The 7050-nt window shown below is 41.8% G+C and overlaps 1 pseudogene; it reads left to right on the forward strand.

Moving 5' to 3' along the window:
* The first annotated feature begins 223 nt into the window (after positions 1–223).
* On the forward strand, positions 224–1964 carry LOC134566195 (E3 ubiquitin-protein ligase Midline-1-like; annotated as a pseudogene).
* Positions 1965–7050: the final 5086 nt, after the last annotated feature.

Raw genomic sequence — 7050 nt, forward strand, 5'->3', positions numbered from 1 at the left:
GGAGGGAATGGGGGAGGGCATGGATCGGGGGAGAGAAATGGGCGAGGTGAGAGGGGGGGCCCACGGAACAGTTTCTCACCGGGGCCCCATGGATTGTGTGTACGCCACTGTCCTATGATATAAACTGTCTGCACCCTGGGTGTGAAATTTAGTCTCACTAAGTCTCACTGATTTCTGAGAAATGCCAAACATTCAGTTTCGTTTCTTGTTGCTGCTTTCAGTGATGGCGTCTGCTGATCTGAGAGACGAGCTGACCTGCTCCGTCTGTCTGAACATTTATACAGATCCTGTAACCCTGCCGCTTCTGTCGGGTCTGTATTGTGAATGTGCTGGACACACAGGGGGTGAGAGGATATTCATGTCCTGAATGCAGAAAATTGTATAGAACAAAACCAGACCTGCAAAGAGCTCTAAGACTGCGTAACATAGTGGAGATTTTCCCATTTACTTACCCAGAAAATGAGGAGGTTGGGATCCCCTGTACTTACTGTATTCACTCTCCTGTACCTGCTGCTAAAACATGTCTGCACTGTGAAGCTTCTCTGTGTAAAGCCCACCTGGGGGTCCACAGCAAGTCAGCAGAACATGTCCTAAATGAACCCACCACTTCACTGGGGAACAGAAAATGCTCCGCCCATAAGAAGGTCCTTGAATATTACTGCTCTCAGGATGCTTCCTGTATCTGTGTGTCCTGCAGCCTGGTCGGAGAGCACAGGGGACACCAGATAGAAACTCTGAATGAGGCCTTTGAGAAGAAGAAGGAGAACCTGAGAAATATTCTGCAGAAGCTGACCTCAAAGAGAGAGGAGGCTGAGAAAAGAGTCCAGAACCTGCAGAAGCTCAGGAGAGAAGTACAAGAAAAAGCAGCTGGGGTAACAGAGGAAGTCACTGTCCTGATTAGAGGCATCAGGGAACAGTTGGAAGCCCTAGAGAAGCGAGTCTGTAGTGAGATTTACGGGCAGCAAGTGCAGGTCTCACTCCGAGTCTCAGATCTAATCCGGCAGCTGGAAATAAAGAAGAAGGAGCTGTCCATGAAGATTGGTCACATTGAGGAGCTGTGTAACATGACGGACCCATTAACTGTTTTACAAGGACGGGAATTAGACAGCGCTGACTATTGTGATACTGAGGATGGAGATGATGAGGACAGAGAGAGACATGATAAAAATGTCCATGCTGTAGGGCAGGGGTAGGCAACCTTCGGCTCTACAGATGTTTTGGACTACATCTCCCATAATGCTTTTACAGCCATATTGCTGGCAAAGCATCAAGGGAGATGTAGTCCACAACATCTGTAGAGCCGAAGGTTGCCTACCCCTGCTGTAGGGGATCTGGATGTGGGTGTGATCTCAGTGACCTTACACTCAGGCTTAGCTGGGATTGTGACCGGAGTAAAGAGACAGCCCAATGTACCAGCTAATATATTACTGGGAGTAAACACGGCTTCAGACATGTTACTGGATGTAAACACAGCTGGTAATCATGTAACTGTATCTGGTGATCTGAAAACTGTATCAGTTAGCCTGAGTCGCTCAGAAACAACAGTGAGATTTGAACATGAACAGGTTTTAAGCTCCAGGAGTTTCTCCTCAGGGCGACATTACTGGGAAGTGGAGAGCAGTGAATCAGTGGAATGGAGGGCAGGGATGGCCTATCCCAGTATAGACAGGAAAGGAGACCAGTAATGGATTGGCGATAATACCAAGTCCTGGTGTTTGGGGAGGGGGTATAACAATCAGTATAAAGTGATACATAACAGTAAAGTAATCGAGTTACCTCACCGGCATTCCAGCCGGAGATTCGGGATATTCCTGGACTATGAGGCTGGGCGGCTGTCCTTTTATGACCTGTGTGACCCCATCAGACACTTACACACCTTCACTGCCACCTTCACTGAGCCGCTTCATGCTATATTCCTGGTATATGGGAGTAATGTCTGGCTGAGAATTGAATGTATTGCATGATTTATTAATCTAATTAAAGAGATATAACTGAAAATCCCTGAGTGGGAATCAGGAGCCGGTGATACTGATCTTGAAAACTTGAACTTGGTGTGGACGGAGTCTGTTACTTAACAACTGCTGCTCTGTGCGTTGCTCTGTGTGTGATTGTGGGTGAATTTTAATACCATTTAAGCAGAATTACTCAATGGAGATAACCATCTCTATAATTAAACTATAGTTGTTTTTAAATTGTGATGAGAGATAGTTTATTGCATGAAAAATAATCTGAGAAAATGTGACGGGAGTTTGAAGCCTGTAAACTAGACGCCATTTATAGCGCAGACTGCGAGTTCATTATTTCTCTAAATACCTTCTGTAGTTTTAAGAATGTTAAATATATAAAATGTCACCGGATCTGTTTATCTTCAGTTTGCTGAATACTTTCTGGGTCAATCAGGGCAATCTGAACATTTTAATTTAAATCTTTATTGAAAACGTATTGTGTCACTTTGTGTTCCCTCTGATATTCAGTGGTTGTTGTGCACAGAAATATTTTGTTGTGTAAATGTTTTTCCTGTTACACAATATGTGCGCACTGAATGCTTTTACAAATGTAAACCTGAAATTGTATCAAAATAATTTAGTCACAGCCTCTCTCTCATGGCTAATAAAACTGTATTGCCATGTTTTAATACAAATATTGCAACTTATATTTTTATGCCCACATCCATGCCTCGTTGCCTACATTTACTTTGCCTGCATTACCTGGTGACTGATGAGTCTGCGCCGGGCTCCCTGACACATACCGCGCGGGTCTGTGACTCTCGGTCACCAGATATATTGAAATATTTAACCCCTTAAGGACCAAACTTCTGGAATAAAAGGGAATCATGACATGTCACACACGTCATGTGTCCTTAAGGGATTAAGAGGGCAGCCGCTGGTCATTTTGCCCCATGTGATGCCAGAACGCACACGCACATCACCATAACACTATATATAAAAGCAGAGGTGGAGCCTTCAAGTGGCACGCATCGGCCGGCGTCTGTAAGGATGGTAGTTGGGGTATCGGCCGCCTCGGAGAGAGACGGAGGTGGCACTCACAATTACAAAATGTAATTGGAGTTATATGGAGTAATGGGAGGAGTTATAGAGAGAGGTTATATGGAGTAATGGGAGGAGTTATAGAGAGAGGCTATATGGAGTAATAGGAGGAGTTATAGAGAGAGGCTGTATGGAGTAATAAGAGGAGTTATTGGAAGCTGTTTTCTGGATTACATTTTTTTTCCTGTAGGCAGTATCTATATGGGTATAATTTGTGTATAGAGAGCTGTAGGAATTCTCAATGCCTTGTGTGTCAGGTCATTATTTAATAATACAGTAGCGTAGCTGCCGGGGGGCAATGGTGCGGCTGCCCCAGGCACAGAAATTCGGCGGTGGAGGGTGCAGCGCGGCCACCTGTTGGCCATCTCTGATCGGGGGCATGGTCAGGCACGGTGGCCTTATATAGCACAAGTGCGTCCCCTGGTCTGTGTGAAGCCGCAGTGCTGGGAGAAAGTGACTACAAGTGCACCACCAAGTGTCCCAGCAATCAATTGCCAACTCTGCATACAAACACATTATTATTATTTAAATAGTGCCAACAAATTCCGCAGCGCTGTACAATGGGTTTTTCAAACAGAAACACTAAACACGAGTACACCTCTGCTTTCAAATAGCAACACTACGTACAATCAAACAACTGCATTCAAATTCCAACACTACACACAAATATATACTTACATTCGTGAACACAAATATATACTTACATTCGTGAACACAAATATATACTTACATTCGTGAACACAAATATATACTTACATTCGTGAACACAAATAATGTTAGATCAGTGTTTATTCATAAAAAATGTAGTTCTCTTTTCAAAATACTATAGCTTTACATGAGATAAATTACTCTTACAACTCGAGGCACATGGTGGGGGCACAACATTTTATTCTGCCCCTGGTGACCGTAATGCTGGCTACGTCACTGCACACATATTTCAATAACATCGTGTGAAGGAGCTCTCATAGGAATTGTCTGTGATTTATTAAAAATAATGAAATTTCAGCTTGATTGCGAGCAATCAGTGCTGGGACATCTGATGCAGTTAGTGTGGACGTACCTCCAAGACTTGACATGTACGATATTGAACAGACATAGGCAACCATCAGCACTTCAGATATTTTAGACTACACCTCCCATGATGCTTTGCCAGTCTTATGGGTGTAAGAGCATTATGGGTGATGTAGTCCACTACATCTGGAGTGCTGAAGGTTGCCCATCCCTGATATAGAATATGTTTAGCAGCAGCATTACATGATGTCATACGTTAGAGGTATTGGTTATAAAACGTAGTAAAAAAATACTAGTATGACCTTATTTCATCTATTTGAACAAATCTTTAAGATCATTTTCGGTAGTTTGGTCGTGGACGTATTGCGCAAGGTTCCTGCTGGAAATCGTCTCACTTTTTTTTACGGTAACTGGAGCTAATGGTCCGAAGGTGACATCCTGATCAGATCTCCTTCCTGCACCGGGACATTAATAATCCTCACGGAATTTTGATGAAGCTGTAGGAATGTTCCGCCACACATTCCATTCCCAGAGAAAGGAATGACTCCGCCAGCACGTGAATCACAACTAACAGACACTAGATCTACCCCCTTCTCTCCAACAATGGGATCAGTAGTGTAGCTTTAAAAGGGTTAATGGGTCAGACTACTTTAGGAAATTTGCTAAAAAAAAAATTCACTTATTAAAGAGATGAGGAAATAAACATGTCGTCATAGTAGATTTTTCCCCCCTACTGTCTTTATATAGATTTGTAGCCATCCTTTTTTCAATCTAATGAATTTGTTTCCACTATAGTACATTCTGTTTTGCTTTATTTATTTATTTATTTTTAATTTTAATAATTTAGGTTTTTACGGGTGAGTTCAAAAGCCCAGAAGTCTTACGCAGTCCAATTTTAAACAGGTCACATTTCCCAAGTTAATGAAGAATTTTCTCCAGAGGATACGATGTCTAGAAGAGAGCAACGACGTGCAAATGTTTCTCCATTTTTATTTTTGTTTCATATATCGCACGTGCAAATTATTGCCTGCTCTTGTGTTTTCTGGTTAAACTCCCTTCATTCTTAGAAGCCGATACAGTGATATCTTACCTCATACTCCAGAATTTTCCTAATCATTTATGGAAATGTATTATCCCAATATGTCCAGTGCCACGGTTTGCCATCAATGAGCTACAATGTCTAATTTGCAACCTAGCACAAATGTTATGCTACATGTAGATATCTGGTTACTGTTGCATAGCATTGCCTCTGTGATCGTTCTATTTAAGGAACACTAAAAAACACTATAACCACTACAGAGTGCCGTCATGGTTGTATTGCCAAGAATAAATGGGGGACCGCCCATTGTAAGTAATCAAACAGTTTAACAATGGTTTAACTTCTTCTTTGGGATCCACTGGGCGCTCCTTCCCACCCCAACTACAGCTGCAGGAGAATCAGACGCTCCTTCTTATCTCTCCCAGCCAATAAGCCCGACACTGCTGGGCTTAGTTCAGTATGGTTACTTTTAGACTAGGGTGAAGACGGGAAGCCGGATGGACCCTAGGTAAAAGTCAAATTATTCTAAGACAGTGTGACTATTTACATTGGTGGGGGGTTTCAGCATAGGTGAAACTTGCTCTAATTTGATTACATGTATGATTAGCGCTACTTGTTTTCAGTGTGACAGTCTCATTAGTTAAGGGTATCAATATTGGTTTATCACAGACCATATCTATATTTGATCTCCTCCACTTCATTTATGGTTCCCCGTCACCCCTCCCTGTGGTTCCGATATCTTTCTTCGTATCTAATTATATCAGAAATATCTCGTCCCTTTATTTATTCAGTCCATGTATCTCACGTGTAAAGATATCTAATACTTTGTTAAACAGAACAAAAAAAAATAAATAAAATAAAATAAACTAATCTTATGAAGACAGAAGATAAAGTAAGGGTATGTATCAGGTTACCTCATTCCTCCAGTGCTAAGTCAGCCATCTTGAACTATCCAGTTGGTAAAATACTCACATGTAATTTTATTTAATTGAGAAATACAGAAAATCTTATGTTTCACATTTTTTCCTTCGTATTTTTTTCTCTACCTATGATTTTTTTCAACCCCTTTACTAAATGTTGCTGGCTTGTCTGTCTGTTCCCTAAGGGGTCCTCTGTCCTCTCTGTCTGATCTGTGATCCTAACTGCCCCACATCTGCTGAACTGTCACAGTACAGCCTGGGGAATCGAACATCAAGTACAGGTTCAGGTCCACTCACATACACGTAGACACACGCTCTTCTGCGCCCATACTTATGAACACACATACACACGCTCATAAATAAATACACTCGCGTTTAGAACCATATGTTTTATACACTAACATATTTACTAACAATTCTTTGAACCTGGGAAACTCTCATCCTAAACCCCTCTAGGCTCCTTTTCTTCGCGCACTGACAGGAAATTGAATTTTAAGTTTCAGTAATGAGGGAGAAATATAATCGGACAAAAAGCACCATAAAAGACGAGTACTCCTCCTATATGAGCTATTTATTAAACCACGTAACCTCTGGTACACTTTCAGTGCGGTCAGCTACCAACGCAATTAGCATACTTTAAAAAATATGCTTCCAGAATGGGCACTTCCACGATTTGCCACTCGATGACCGGGCACCTCTTTATTGTGCCATAGGATCCTTAAACCCCCCCCTCCCTCTCACAATTTAATTGGATGACTGCAGTCCATGCCTACTGAAAAATATCTAGAATTATCATGAATTGTTATCATAAATGTCCAGAATTTTTTCAGTTATGGTTGTTAGTATATAATGTACATCTATCTTTGTGTAACATGTTTGGACCTAAAAGGGCCTTAAAAAGGACATTCGGAGCACCAAAGTCCAAGAGTGTAATGATGGTACCCTTCTTATTTGTCAATGTAAACCACTGGCCACAGCAGAGTAATGCAGAACTTATAGAGTGCTCTTACGCCTCTATAAGGAGCATCAGATT

The sequence above is a fragment of the Pelobates fuscus genome, chromosome 6, assembly GCF_036172605.1.
Source record: "Pelobates fuscus isolate aPelFus1 chromosome 6, aPelFus1.pri, whole genome shotgun sequence".
NCBI classification, from domain to species: Eukaryota; Metazoa; Chordata; class Amphibia; order Anura; family Pelobatidae; genus Pelobates; species Pelobates fuscus.